The 15,560-nt window shown below is 36.3% G+C and overlaps 1 protein-coding gene across 3 annotated transcripts in view; it reads left to right on the top strand.

The window, feature by feature from the left end:
* The window catches only part of Fancc (FA complementation group C), a 205,875-nt gene that overhangs the window by 89,474 nt on the left and 100,841 nt on the right, over window positions 1-15,560 (top strand). The window lies entirely within an intron of this gene.

Below are 15,560 nucleotides of genomic sequence, written 5' to 3'. Positions count from 1 at the left end.
AAAAGGTGAATAAATGCAGCAGTTGTACTCATTGGACAATGTATTAAAAATGAACTATACAACTTGAGGAATGGGCTGGAAGGGAAAAACTGGGAGAGAGTAAGGGAAGGGATGATATTGTCCAAAAAGAAACGTACTCTTTGTCTTACATAACTGTAACCATGCTCTAGATCACCTCTATAATAACAATAAAAATTTTTAAGAAATGTTATTCTTTCTGATGGAAGCATAAAATTCCATTGTGTGTATATACCACATTTTTTTTAAGCCATTCATCTACTGAGGGGCATCTTGGTTAAGTCCATATTTTAGCTATGGTGAATAATGGTTAGCATAGTTGTGCTCATAATTTTAATGTGGCTTGTTTGTGTTTGTGTGGGTAAATGCCCAGGAGTGGGATGGCTGGATCATAGGGTACTTCTCTATGTTTAGTCTTTTGAGGAACCTCCATACTGCTTTCCACAGTTGTTGGGTAAGTTTACATTCCCACCAACAGTGTAGTAGCATCTCCTTTTGGCCCTATCCCTGCCAGCATCTGTTATTACTTGGTTTCTAGATAATGGCCATTCTAACTGGGGTGAGGTAGAATCTCAGTTTTGATTTGCATTTCTTTTATGACCAGAGATATTGGCCATTTCTTCATGTGTCTACTGGCCATTCTTATTTCTTCTTCAGAGAAGACTCTTTTTAAGCATTATTTACCATAGTTATAATATGGAATCAACCCAGATGCCCCTCAGTAGAAAATGAACTCCAAGAATGGAAACAAGTTTTTGTTTTGTTTTGTTTTTTAGTGTACTTGCAGTTATTTCTTTTTCCTTTGGTTTATTCCCTGTTGTCACTGTTTTTTATTTCTGTATCCTTTGTCCTGTATATAAGTTTATCTGATTTGGGGAAGGGAAAGGGAATCACAGAAACAGTAGGACAAAGGGTAAACCAATGCAACAGTGATACTCACTAGACACTATGTTGGAAATGAACTTTACAACTTGGGAAGAACGGGAGTATGAAGGGGGAGTGGGAGAAAATGAGAAGGGGGGTAACACTGTTCAAAAAGAAATGTACTCATTACCTTATTTATGTAACTGTAACCCCTCTGTACATTACATTTACAATAAAATTAAAAATATATAAAATGTTAATTACCAATCTCACTTTAATAAAAATGAAAACATTTTAAAAGTTTTAAAAATTAAAAAAAACTTGATGATTAAAAAAAAAATCAGGCTGGGAATGAGGCTTAGTGTTAAATTAAGCTTGCCTAGCATTCATGAAGCCCTAGGTTTGATTTCTCAGTGCCATATCCACAGAAAAGCTGGAAGTGGTGCCTGTGGATCAAGTGGTAGACTGCTGGCCTTGAGCCAAAGAAACTCAGGGACAGTGTTCAGGCTCTGAATTCAAGCCTCAGGACTAGCAGAAGGAAAAAAAAAAAGTTAAAAGAAAATCTACCACCATTCAAACATTTTTGTAGAGTTGTTCCATGTGGGGGAAGACCTTTCAGTATGTTGAAGGCCCAGTGTAAAAGCTTGAGGTCCCAGGCCTTGTCGAGATATTTGAGCCCTGTGCCTATATCTATGTTTTTATTTTTTTTCTAATTTCCTCATATACACTATTGCTATTATATAGTCATAGTTTCTGTAAGAGTCTCACACCTTCTCTACAGATTGGTAAGTGTACCAGTTTCTTTTGCCTGTAATATCTGCTGAGAGGCACCTATAGGTCTGGAGTTACCTTCAGTTCTCATGTTCTTCGGCATTCATCAGCTGGCTCTGCAGCTTCCAACCGAGGCCATGCTGTGCTGCCATTCCCATCTGATCTCTGAGTCAAGCAGGGAAGAAACCACTCCTTTGGGTAGTTCACAGATCAGAACACTACAAGTAAGTTTCACTCATTTCCTTCTGTATGAGAGAGACAGCTGCTTTATGGAGGCGATAGGTCAAGGGCCTATCGCCTAGAATGTCCAACCATTTTGAGTGTGAATTTTCCTTTTTCTTTATTTTTTGGACAGTTCTGGGGTTTGAACTCAGGAGCTTGTGCTTGCTAGGCAAGGCTCCCACCTTTTTTTGTACTATTTTGAAATAAGATCTCACTTTTTGCTTGGGCCTATACCAGAACTGAGATCCTCTTATTTTATACTTTCTGTCATAGCTGGGATGACATGTGAGACCACCACCACACATAGAGTCTTCTGTTGAAATGGAGTCTTGAAAGGTAATTTTTGCACAGTTTAACCTGGAACCATGATCTTCCTGCTCACAGCTTTACACTAAGCTGAGGTGACAGGCAGTCACCTGTGCACCCAATTATTGGTTGAGAAAGTGTCTTTTGAACTGTTTTTGTTTAGTCTGTTTTGGAGCCATGACCCTCATGATCTTTAACTTAACAAGTTGTAACTTTTTCTTGACTTACTTGGTTGCTGAAGATCCTTGACTGGTTTATAGACTGGTTTATAGTCTATAGACTTACGTTACATTATATATATGTGTGTATACACACATATAGTATGTACATGCCAACGTTGTGAATTTCATTGCTAATTCTATATGTTAAAACTACTTTTTATTATTAAGATAAATCTCATTTAGTCATATCATTTACCCTTTTTATGTATTATAGCTATTTGCTGAAAGATTTTTTAGGACTTTTATATCTGTATTCATGAAGAATATTATCCAGAGTTTTCTTACAGTCTTCATTGGTTTAATAGGATAATTAACCCTTATTTTTTAAGTTTAGGTAGGAGTAGTATTTTTTCTTTATTAAATGTTTGATTGAAATCACAAGTAAAACTGATCCTGAAGTTTTTTTTGTGGAAAAGTTTTAAAATTATGGGTCCATTTTCTTTATTACCTATTTAAGTTTTCTATTACAGTAAGCATCAAGAACTTGATGGTTCTGTCTGTTTTTCTTGTCCCCTGTGTCCCACAGGGAAGAGGCAGTGACTTCAACATAAATAATATGCACACATAGCTTTCAGTCAAAGTTGAGGAATCTTCTGCTTATAGTGCTCAAACCTTTTCCAGTAGTCTGCAAACTTCTTTTTGTCCTGGAGGAAGAACTGCCTTTATTCTTTACTGTATTGGGCAGTAAACAAATCTTTCCTTTGCCCCTGAGCAAGACACTCTCCCAGAGTTCTTGGCTGTATAGATATCCTTGGAAAGATATTCTGGAACAAAGGCAATCGAGGCCTGTGCTCACAGAATGTGCAGAAATGCAGGAGGTTCATGGAATCAATGTCATAATAATATTCAGATCTTCTAGTGTCTTACTATTTTCTAAGTTATTAAATATGAAGTCAAACTCTCCCACATGAATTATCCATTTTTCTTCTCAATTTTGTTGTTTGTTGCATTTATTTCAAAGCCTATTATTGGGTGTAAACATACTTAGAAATGTAACATATTCCTGAGTTGGCCATGTTATCATTGTGAAATAATCTTTTCTTTGCTCATAATACTTTTTTTTGCCTCTCAAACCTGAATTCTGGGCTGGGAAGGTGGCTCAGTGGTAGAGCACTTGCCTTGCATGCATGAGGCCCTGGGTTCTCTTCCTCAGCACCACATAAGCAAAAAGAAAAAATCTGGAAGTGGCGCTGTGCCTCAAGTGGTAGAGCGCTAGCCTTGAGCTGAAGAGCTGAGGGACAGTGCCCAGGCCTAGAGTTCAGGCCCCACGACAGGACCCCCCCCCCCAAACAAAAAAAGTTCCTATATCAAACCTGAATTCTACTTGAAATCTTCAGAAGTGTAATGAAGTCTGATGTCAAAAAATGACAGGTTTGTAAAACCAGAGTTGCATAATACATCCTTTTCCATTCTCCAGTGTTTAATCTCTTTATATTTTTTTACTTAAAGTTGATTTCCCATAGGTAACTTATATTTGATTTTTGTTCTTGTACAGTCTGACAACTTCCACATTTTTGTGTAGTGTTGTAAACATTTCTGCTTAATATAAGTTAATGTGTCTAATTTAGGTCTCTAATACTAGTTGATTTTGCTAGTTCATCTCAGTTTTTTAAAAGTCATCTTATTTTTTAATGCCATTTGTTATGTTGCTTCCTGATGTTATGGGCCTCACCTGGGAAGACTTGAATTCTGGTTCACTATCTGAGACTAGAATTACCTCAGTGCTCACTTGCTGCCTGATGGTGGTGGATGTTGGTGGGCAGCTGGTACCTCAAGAGAAGTTATCAGCTGGAACCCATTGTGTCTGCATGGGCTTCTTGTTTTCCTCAAAGCATGAACTTCATGAAAATGCACCACAGAGAACCAAGCAGAGACTACAGACCTTTTCTATTCTACTCTCAGATATAACAACATGTCTCTGTATTCTCAGTTGGAGTTGTAGCTCTTTTCAAGATTCAAGGGAAGAGAGCAGAACCACCATTTCTCAATATGATATATATGTGGTGTGTGCGTGTGTGTGTGTGTGTGTGTGTGTGTGTGTGTGTGTGTGTGTGTGTGTGTGTGTTGTGTGACTATTTTATTACCACATTTACAGAGTGACACATCTTGACAGCATCTTGCTTGGTTTCCTTTTTCTTATCTGGTCTTTTTTCTTATATTCCTACTCACTTGTTTTCTATCTCCAGTCCCCCTCTCTCCTTTCTCTTCCCCACCTCCCAGATAACACTTTTGTCTAGTTATCCCTGCAAAAGCAGTGAGTTGGTATGTTAACTCTCGCAAGGTATCTCTGATTTTGAGCTGTTCAGGATTTATTTTTCCAAAATTATTATTAATATGGAACTCTTGAAATTTATTTCAGTTTAATCTCTTTTTAAAATCTTTTTCACTTCCCTCTCTCCCTCCTTCCTTCCTCTTCATTTCTTGTCTTCTTTTCCATTCCTCCCCTCCCTCCCTCTTTTCCTTCTTCCCTTCCTCTTTCTCTTCTTCTAGTAGGGCTTGAATTCAGGGGCTCACACTCACTAACTTTCTGGTTCATGGCTAATGATATATGACTTGATATGTGCCTCTATCCTGGCTTTTGCCAATTACTTAGTGATGGAGTCTAACAGACCTTTTTGCCTACACTGATTTTGAACTGTAATCTTCCTGGGGTCAGCCTCCTGAATAGCTAGGATTAATGATGGCATGAACCACCAGTACCAAGCCCAATGTTTCTTTTTAATTCTTTTTATTATGCATGCTTATTATGTTGAAATATACATACTATAAAATTTGTCTTAACTGGTTTTATGTGTATGACTCAGTGGTATTCTTACTGTGCAACTCTTGCCATTAACTCCAGAACTTTCTGCATTGAAGAACTGAAACTTCATACCCATTAAACAATAACTTTCCCTCCTTGATACCTAGACAACCAACTTTCTACTTTCTATGATTTTGTCTTCTTTAAGTTCCTCATATAAATGGATTCAATACATTTATCTTTTTGGTGTATGGCTTATTTCACTACTATAATGTTTTCAGGATTTATCTATATTGTAGCACATGTCAGAATCTCCTTACTTTTCATGGCTGACTAGTATTCTGTTGTTGGTGTACATCACATTTGTGCATGCTTACCATGCATAAAGCACTGGGTTTGGAGCCCAGCACTCTCCTCTGCCCTACCCCCAATATTTGGAAATGTAATAATGATAATATATAGGAATTCCAAATTACCAACTAGGAAGATATTATAATCAATATTCTGAAAATCTATGATATATATAGTATATATCCTACATAATATATAGTATAGTATATATTCTATATACTAATGTAAGTTAAATAAGGAAGATTTTTATCATAGAATATTGATTGATTTCTGGAGCCTTTTTTAGTCTTGTTGCCTTTGCTTTCAAATTAAAACTAACTCTCCTACCAGTCTTCACTCTGGTTCCCAGACTTACTGTGACTTCTGTGTTCTGCTTATGAGAGCTGTCCTGCTCCCTGGTTTACAAAGTATATTCAAGCAGAAAGCCTCATTGATTTTTCTACTTCTAGGGATCACAGTTTAGTGCTGCCTATTACAGAGTATCTGGGAACATTTTACCCTTCCTCCCTGCCCTCTGTCCTCCTTTCTCTTCCTCTGTAGCATGAGGATAAATATAGTAGCTTTCTAGTGTTGGAAGCCCTGAAGAGAACTACGTACTTTAAAACCTTATGAATGAATTAGTAGGTGTTCAGGACACTTTCAAGTTAGTTTTAGATTTTCAGATTATAAAGCAGTGTTATAACCTGTCCTGTTAGTATGCATATTAAAAGAGTTTATGGTATATACACAAAGTAGCTTAAGAGTCTTTGTGATGTAATAATTACTATTGAGGTTTAAGTTCAAAGGAACTTTTGGGCATCTAGATCAAATATAAAAGGAGTTCTATCTACCATTTGAGGCTGAGTTTTAAAATGCCTATGCACAGGTGCTCTGCTGCACATACTGTCTGTGTTCAATCTCTAGTCTGCTACTTGCTAGTCTTTTACTCTGGGCATGCTACATATTTTTCAAGATTATCATATTCCACCTGCGGTTGAAAATAATCTTAGCACCTCATCATATTTTTAGAAGAATTATTAATTACAAACATGGAGTATGATTTTATGTATGTTTGTATATATAACTTAGAAGATATTACTAGGTGCTCAATAAGTATTCATTATTATTGTCATTGTGAGTGTTATATCAGGGAGCTGAATTGCTGATTAGATTTTTTTTTAGCCAGTTTAATCAAAACATCCCTTGCTTTAAAAAAAATCCAGGTTATATTATTTTGCAATTTAAAGAACAACTAATAACACATACCTGCTTCTGTCATTAGGAATAGAATAGTAGTGACAGGTTCCATGTCACCCATGTAACTCGCCTTCCTCACACATCCTAGCTTGAATTTTGAAGATTGTTGCCATCTATCTTAAAATTACTTTTTAAAGAATACATATTGATTTAATCATAAACAGTGTGCTTTAGTTTTTCATGTTTTAAAATTGTTATTGAGGTACAAAGACATATATTCTTCTGCTACTTGCTTGTTTTGCTTACCGTTATGTATTTTGTGAGATATTTCCCTACAATGCATTGATTTTCACCACAGTGGAGTATGTTTCTTTCCACATTATTAATGTTATAAACAGTACTCTCTCTATATTTCTATGTATGTTTCATAGTGTATATGTATAAGAATTTCTCTGGTTATATATCTAAAAATAAATGTTTCAGTTGTAGTCTTCAACTAGCCACTGGCTAGAGCAAGCCAAAGTGGAAGTGAATTAGTACAGCAGACAGGTAAAAAAGTCTAAATGATTGAAGTAGAATGACTACTAGGTGATAGGGAGAAAGAACAGGTAGATTAGATTTTGTTTGGAAACACGACTAGGTGGTAAGAGTATATTTCATAAAAGGTTAGAGTTTGAGGAAGTAGAACCATCAGGATGACTCTTAGGATTTTAAATTAATTAATTTACTGAAATGAGAACTGATCTCAACAAGCAGACATGTTTAATTTTGTTTTACCTTACTTCATATTTAGCCTTTAAAGGGAAATTCTAGGTTCAGCAAAATTGAGTAGAAGGTATGGAGATTTTTTGTATCCTCTGTCCCCTATTTGTGAAGCCTCCAATATTATCAACAGCAGAGTGATATTTTTGTTGTAGTCAATGAACCTACATTGACATGTTATAACCACTTAGTATTTAGTTAGCAATAGGCTTCACTCTTGGTGTTGTGCATTCTATTGGTTTAGACAAACATATAATGACATGTACCATACAAAGTACCTTTTGCTCTTAAAAATCCCCTGGGCTCTACCTAGTCATCCATCTTGCTTTCCATTCGTCCACTGTAAGGCATCTTGTCTGCTTCCAGGTTTGGCAATTGCAAACAAAACTCATAAAACATCCATGTGAAGTTGTTTGTATGGACATAAGTTTTCAATTCCTTTTGGTAAATATCAAGAAATGTGATTACAGAATCTTATTGTAAGAATATGTTTCATTCTGTAAGAAACTGCTAGACAGTTTTTCAAAGACATTATTTTTTATTCCCATCAGAAACACAAGAGTTCCTATTGTTCCATAGAGCATTTGGTGTTGTTATTATTCTTGACTTGGGCCATTCTAAGTCTGTATAATGATTTCTCATTCTAGTTTCAGTTTTCATTTCCCTTAATGTTTAGGGAATATCTGCCCATATTTGCTTTCTGTATATTCTTTTGGTGTTCAATCTATTTTTTAATTGGATTGTTTTCTTGTTAAATTTTAAGAGTCTTCTGCATATTTTGGATAAGTTCTTTGTTAGTTAAGTCTTTTGCAAATATTTTCTCCCAATATGTTGCTTTTTTTCCTCATACTCTTAATAATGCCCTTGGCTTGCTATCCCTTCCTTTGTTTTCAAACCAGAAAGTCCTCAGACTGCCATGGCTTTTCACAGAGGAGAAACATGTAATTATTTTTTTAATGGGTCATGGGGCTTGAACTCTGGACCTTGGTGCTGTCCCTCAGCTCTTCAGCTCAAGGCTAGTGCTCTACCACTTGAGCCACAGCTCCACTTCCAGCCTTTTCTGCTTATGTGGTGCTAAGTAATTGAACCCAGGGCCTCAGGCATGCAAGGCAAGCATTCTACCACTGAGCCACCTTCCCAGCCCCCAAAATATGTAATTTTAAGCAGTCTGTCTTATCAGTTCTTCTTTCATGGGTGGTCCTTTGGTGTTCACTAAATTCAAGGTCATCTAGATATTTCCTACGTTACTTTCTGGGTGTTTTATAGTTTGTGATGTACACTTAGCTCTGCTATCCATTTTGAATGATTTTTTGAGATGGATATAATGTCTCAATTCATTTTTTGGTATGTGATTGCATGGTCTGAATGCATAGTCTGAATGCATGAGCTTGTTAAGGTTTAGCACGTCATCACCTATCATTCTTAATGCCATTATTGAACGCTTCATTACCTTCTCAATATGTTGCTTTAGATCTACTCTTAGATTAGAATTAAATGATTTACAATGATATGTAATGGCACTGAACAAGGAATGTCCTGAGATTTCACTTTTAATATGTTTGATTCATTTCTGAGCTGTGTTGGTGGAGGTTGCTAGCTAGCAAAGTTCCAGATAGGAGAGGTTTGATCTTATTAAATAATTTAAATAATAAATACAGCAACATTCAGAAGTAAAAGATCATAATATACCAGGACAGTGAAAAACTGGGGAAATAACAGATCTGAAGGTCTGGATTTGAATTTTGACTCTGCCAATGATGAACTGTTTTGTAATGCTCTAGTAGCAAATTATCACAAATTTAGTGGCATAATAATACAACGTTTTTATTTTTTTATTTTTCAAGTCTCAGTGACAAGAGTCCAAAATGGGAACCACTAGGCTAAGGTTAATGGTTCCATAGAGCTGCTGTAAGAAGAATCTGTTTTCTTGCTCTTTCTACCTGCTACTTATATGCTTGTCTATGGCCCCTTCCTTTGTTTTCAGAGTGCGAAAGTCTTAAGGCTTCTTGACTCTACCTTTCTCTCTTCTGCCTCCTTTTTCATTGTTAAGGTCCCTTGTGATAACGCTGAGCCCACCTGGATAATTCTGAGTACCTCCTGACTTTAAAGATTAGCAAACAAAGTCTATTGGCAGCCCAGTTTCCTTTTGCCAAGTAAAGTAACATATTTGCAGTTTCAGGGATTAGGACACAGACATCTTTGGGGTTATGGGGTCATCATTTTGCCTACTGTAAATAGTGCTACAAGCCAGTCACTTAGGCTATGTGAACAGCTTTCTTATTTGTGAAATGTGATCATACCACCATCCATGTTCAGAATTAAATGAGTATTGTTTTATGGAGATTTAAAATATACACATTTGACAAGTGTTGAAGGTATTAAAATGTATACTGAATCCAGTAGATGAAGCAATAAGACACTTAAAGGCTTCTAAGTCACTTTAATTCTTTATGTGTCCATAACGCAACACTTTTAAGATTCAGGAGATTTCTGCAGGTGAGTATATTCTATATAATGTGTATAAGTGAGATAAAGTATGTATTACACAGGCTCTCATCCTTGTTTCATTTGTTAAGATTACTAGACACAGCCTAGTAACTTAATGGGGCCCTAAGACATGTGGTTCTAATGATAAGTCCTTAACTTAAAATTGTGTCAGTTAGGGGCTGGGAAGGTGGCTCAGTGGTAGAGCGCTTGCCTTGCATGCCTGAGGCCCTGGGTTCCATTCCTCAGCACCACATAAGCAAAAAGAAAAAAGCGGGAAGTGGAGCTGTGGCTCAAGTGGTAGAGCGCTAGCCTTGAGCTGAAGAGCTCAAGGGACAGCGCCCAGGCTCAGAGTTCAGGCCTCACAACTGGACCCCCCCCCAAAAAAAAAAAGTGTGTCAGTTATGTTAAAAAATAGAGAAAGCAGCTGTTTATAAAATGACATCAGGCATATATAAGAGTGTTTATTCTGTTAAGAGGCTTATGGATTCCAGAAGTAATTTAGAGTTTAATACTTTGTCTGTTACCTCTTCTCTGAAAAGTGATTTAGACTGAGGAGATTAAAAGCTGGACTGAAATATTTCTATCAGAGTCATGTGTCATATTCTCAAGTGTAATCTAATCTATACTAGTAAAATTTATAAATAAATACCAAAAAAGTTCTCAAACAACTTGAGGACTTTATCTCAAATGCCTAGCTTTCTCTCTCTCTCTCTCTCTCTCTCTCTCTCTCTCTCTCTCTCTCTCTCTCTCTCTCTCTCTCTCTCTCTCTCTCTCTCTCTCTCTGTGTACCCACACATATATATGGACATATATGTGTATGTATATATTTTTTTCTGCCTTTCTTTATGAAAGTACATTTGTTCATAAATTAAGTCTCTAAATTGCTTCATGGTTGTGAGGTCCAAGAGGTTCAGAGCTCCAAGAACTTTGTGTCATTTCTCTCCTTTGCAGTGTTTTACCATAGGTCAGGTGTATATAAGGTAGGCAAGGACAGGTGGCAAAAAAGGTTGTGACACTATGAAAGGAGACTGGGATTTGTTCTGTCTCTACCCATTATAGATTAATTGAACCACCCAGAATTCAGGGAGCTTGTATCTCGAGAGAGACAGGCAAGGTTTGGTCTTCGGGAGGCTAGTAGAGTTCAGAGTTGAGTTTTCTGACTCTTGGCCTTGTGGTTTTAGGGATTTTATGTTTGGGGGAAAAAGAACTTAACCTAGACAAGTAACCTTTGAGGACTTTGATCATTGTGAGGAAGGGTAGGAGATGGTCATCTGTCCTTCAGATGAAAGGTGCTCAGTAGTGTTGCAGAGTTGAGAGTCCACAGTGTTTGATTGCTTTTGTTTTATACTTTGCAAAGGATTTTTTTTAAGCTAAGAATTCTTATAGCTGTTGTGTTTTCCTTTCTTCTTTTCTGGTTTCTTTCCTTTTTATTGATAGACACCATTGCCAGCTGTCCTGGTATATTCAGTCACACACCTGCCCATGACAGGGTGGGTGATGTAAACTCATTTAGGTATAGATTTACTTCTTCCTTTATTCACTTTTGGGTCAGCCTGCCTGAAGATTTCTGACTAAGCTGAAGTAGTCTTTTTTTTTGTTTGTTTGTTTTTAAATAAGTAAATACACACACACACACACACACACACACACACACACACACACACACACACACACACACACACACACACACACACACACACACACACACACACACACACACACACACACACACACACACACACACACACACACACACACGAGAAGAACAAACTTGCTATCATCTTGCCTCTGCAGAGAAGGCATGCTGGGTGTTGGGGGAGGTTAGACCCAGATTTTGGTGTGGGCTCATTTATTTTGTTCACTTCCTTTTCTGAAGACCTTTTCTGGTGTCCTGCTGACATTCACATGCCACCTGTGTTAATGCTTCTTGGAAAGTATGCTCTTGAAGCCATATTACTTTGTTGTGAATGACATTGGACAGATTATTAAAAAAATGATGGGAAAAATATTTGAGGGTAAATATACCTGCAGATGTTTACAATTTGACAATTGCTATGTTCATTGGTATTCTCCTGTATGTTTAACACACAGGATAGATGTAAGGGTGAAATTTATTGTTCCCTTAGTACATGTTTAACCTGCATCTTAACTATTTATTAAGGGGATTAACTGAGGTTATATATCTTCATTACAGGGATTGAAAGGGAGTTTGGAGTAGCATATGTGTTTTCATTACAGCATTAGATGTAAAGTTTGCCTATGTTTTTGAAAGTTGAAAATATAGTATTAAAGCTATCCGGGTTTCTAGCCATTTGAGCACATTAACTTGCTGTTCATGTTCAGTGGTTTTCTTGTTAGACAATGTAGGGAACTTGCCACAACACATGTAACATATTATAAAAAGACTGCAAATTTAATAATTACATGGTACAGACCATGCTGGCAGATACTGGAATATAGCACACTCTTTAATCATCGTACTTCCCATAGTGTGGGTGGTTATGGTCCACAGACAGCTCAGCTTGTCCAATCTCCTTACAAGAGGGGTTGTAAAGCAGAACACAAGTAAATAACATTCCCCAGGCTTTTCAGGATTTTTATGTTGAGATAAATAGCATTTCTTTTAGGTTGCTTTTTCTGCTTTCTTTTTTTCTCCAGCCTTCTTTAAATTTTGTTATTTAAATGATTGGCTTTTATCAGGCAAAACTTTATTTTATATACTTTTGCTTTCATTATTCAACTTTCTTTTTTTCCCAACAAGATGTCCATTTTACCACAGAAGCTGAATATGATTAGCTTTACTACATAGTAAGTCCAGGCAGTTAAATGTAGTCCATTTATTTACTTCATTTAAAAATTAACATCTATCCCTTGTTTTATTTGGTATTTTTAATAATAGTTGGAAATAATGTGTTTCAACATTTGCAACTTTTTTGATTTTTTTCCCACCAGCAAAATTGATTGTTTGAATGAAAATTTGAGTTGCAAAATTCTACTCCCCTCATTCCCCTCCCCACATAAACCTTCTTTCAAAACTCTTGCTTGTCCTTAGCTAGTCATGGTGGCTCAAGCCTATAATCCTAGGTACTTGGGAGGTGAATATCACAGGATCACAATTCAAGGCCAGCCCAAGCAGAAAAGTCCATGAGTTTCCATCTACAAAATAGCCAGCAAAAAGCTATAGTAGAGGGATGGCTAAAGTTGGAAGAGCACCTCCTAGGTGAGCAGACCAAGCAGGTGCAAGACCCCGAGTTCAAATTTAGGTACCAGCAAAAAAGAAAAATTTCCCCACAAGATTCCATCTTAACTAATGACTGGTACAATGGCACAGCCTGCTATTCTCAAGGGGAAGCACAAATAGAGGGACCTTAGCTCAGGTCAGCCAGGGCATCAAGCAAGACCTACCCTATCTTGAAAATAACCAAGAACTAAGCTGCAAATATGGCTTCAGTGGCAAAGAACTTGTCCAGCAAGCACGAGCCTCTTAAGTTCAATTTCTAGAAAAGAAAAGGAAAGGAAAAAGAAAAAGAAAACAATGACAAAAAAAAGAACTTCTGTCTTTGCTAGCCTATTTTGTTCTTCAGCAATCTATTTTGTATTTTTAAGGGGAAGGGAAGGGACAAGACCCCCTGCCTTAGCCTCTTGAGCACTAGGCATATACCACCAGGCTCAGCTTTTTTTTCTTTTTAAAATCCTTAAGAATGTTTTTATTGTACTAGTCCTTAATGTTAAAGAATATTGAAATAAAAGAAAAGAGATGGAAAAATTTTAATTTTTGTCCAGTCAGAATTATGGTCTGTTTCTTTAGGGAGGAATTATTTTAAGTAATAAATGTTTACAAATGGAAATGTGGCTATCTGAATCTTTATTTTCTCCTTGAAAGAATGACTTTCCAAGGGTGGATTTGCAAAAAATATCGACTAGTTAATAAAGAGCAGGTGCTATTACTAATATTTACTATTCCCTCCTATCCTATCCTTATGGATTTTCTTAGAAGGATACTATCTTATGAAAATGAAAGATGAACTCTTTTGATTGTCAGTTAAAAAATAAAATGTGACTTTTAATCATTAACACATAATTGAGTTAGATAAAGTAAGTATATAAAAACTAAAAGTTCATAAGATTGTATGTTGTAAGATAGTTGAATTGTGGTTTTTCGAAACAGGTGATAAAACTAATTCAAGTGCAACTATACATTATGATGACATTATCAGAACTGGCTTAAAGAGAAAGAAGAATTGACCTTACATTTTAGAAGGAATAAGTTCCTTTTAAAATCATACCTGTATAAAATAAAATGCTATATGTTGAGTTTTAGAGAGTTTTGTTATTCATGAAAGCATTTTAGAAATGCTTTAGTCATTGTAATTTATGATAAAGCTAATTTAATTCTCCATTCTGATGCTATGTGCCAAGCTTTAGATCACATCAGCTTAATTTAAGAAAAAAAATTACTGGCTAATCCCCTTTGGTATTTGGAGTTATTTTTAGGTCTCCTTTGTTGTGTGGTGTGTTCCCGGCTGTTCATGGAAGCCATGGGGTTGGTTTTTGATGTGGGACCCTCTGGCAGAAGGCATTGGACTACAGTGTCTGGGTGCAATTGGGACAAGTTAAGGACGCTGAGTTTAACTTTCTTTTGGATTTTTCTTTCATCTGTAAATTGAAGGATTACATTTAATTTTAAATGGTGTATGGGTGAGGCAGGTTGGTTTTGGTTTTAGAAATCACAATTTGGAGTTTGGTAACCATATCAAAAGCAAGGATATTGACATTTTTAATTTTTGTATTACTGGGTAAGATAGGCTTATGACTCACTGTTTAGCTCTTGCTTTTCCTCATCTTCCTGGTGGGTGACTTGCCTTGAGACACCAGGCTCAGCCCTCCTTTTGTGGAAAATATGTCTGAAGATCTTTTGAACCTCATTTCAGGCTCATGTTGTGGTTTCTACAGAGCAGACTATTCCACTGAGGCCCAGTGGAAGTTCAACATGTTCATGTTCACAGAATACTTCCCCAGTTATAGCTACTGACATTTGACTAAGCAGACTATGACTTCATGCTGGGAACCCATGGATTTATATAGAGGTATCCTTGAACCTCTTCTGTAGAAACATTACCTAGCCACAGGAAAGACATGACAAATAGAAGATTGCAAAACTGAGTGTTATATGTAGTATTTTCTGTGAAATTGGTTTAATAGAATTAAGCCATGTATATGTTAGACTATTGTTTTTGAACTTTACTGATTGTAGGTTTATAAAAATAATAAAAAAATACTAGCATATTCTAGCAATATTTTCTAACTGAACTTGGTGTTTCTGGTAATATTTATAGTGCTACATCCACCTGAAGTGTTCTGGATTAGAATCTTTCAAAATTTAGTTCCCTTTGTATTTACCAATAGAGTAAATATCAATATATATAAATAAAAAGGTCTTTGAGATAATAAAACCAGGAAACCTAAGAACTTCTCTGATATGTATTGGCTCTTTTATATGTGTTGGCTTTTCTGAGTTTTATGGAAATGAGCCTGCACAATACAGTGAAAGTAGCCTTTAGTGATGTGGTTTTATTTGACTGTGTCTTACATTTTCAGGCACTTTACATAGTACGTCTTTTTACAAATAATTTTTTGAC

This window comes from Dipodomys merriami, unplaced genomic scaffold, assembly GCF_024711535.1.
Source record: "Dipodomys merriami isolate MVZ:Mamm:240054 unplaced genomic scaffold, mDipMer1.0.p SCAF_22, whole genome shotgun sequence".
NCBI classification, from domain to species: domain Eukaryota; kingdom Metazoa; phylum Chordata; class Mammalia; order Rodentia; family Heteromyidae; genus Dipodomys; species Dipodomys merriami.
Note: the sequence above shows the minus strand (reverse complement) of the source record. Positions and strands in the feature narration are given on the sequence as shown.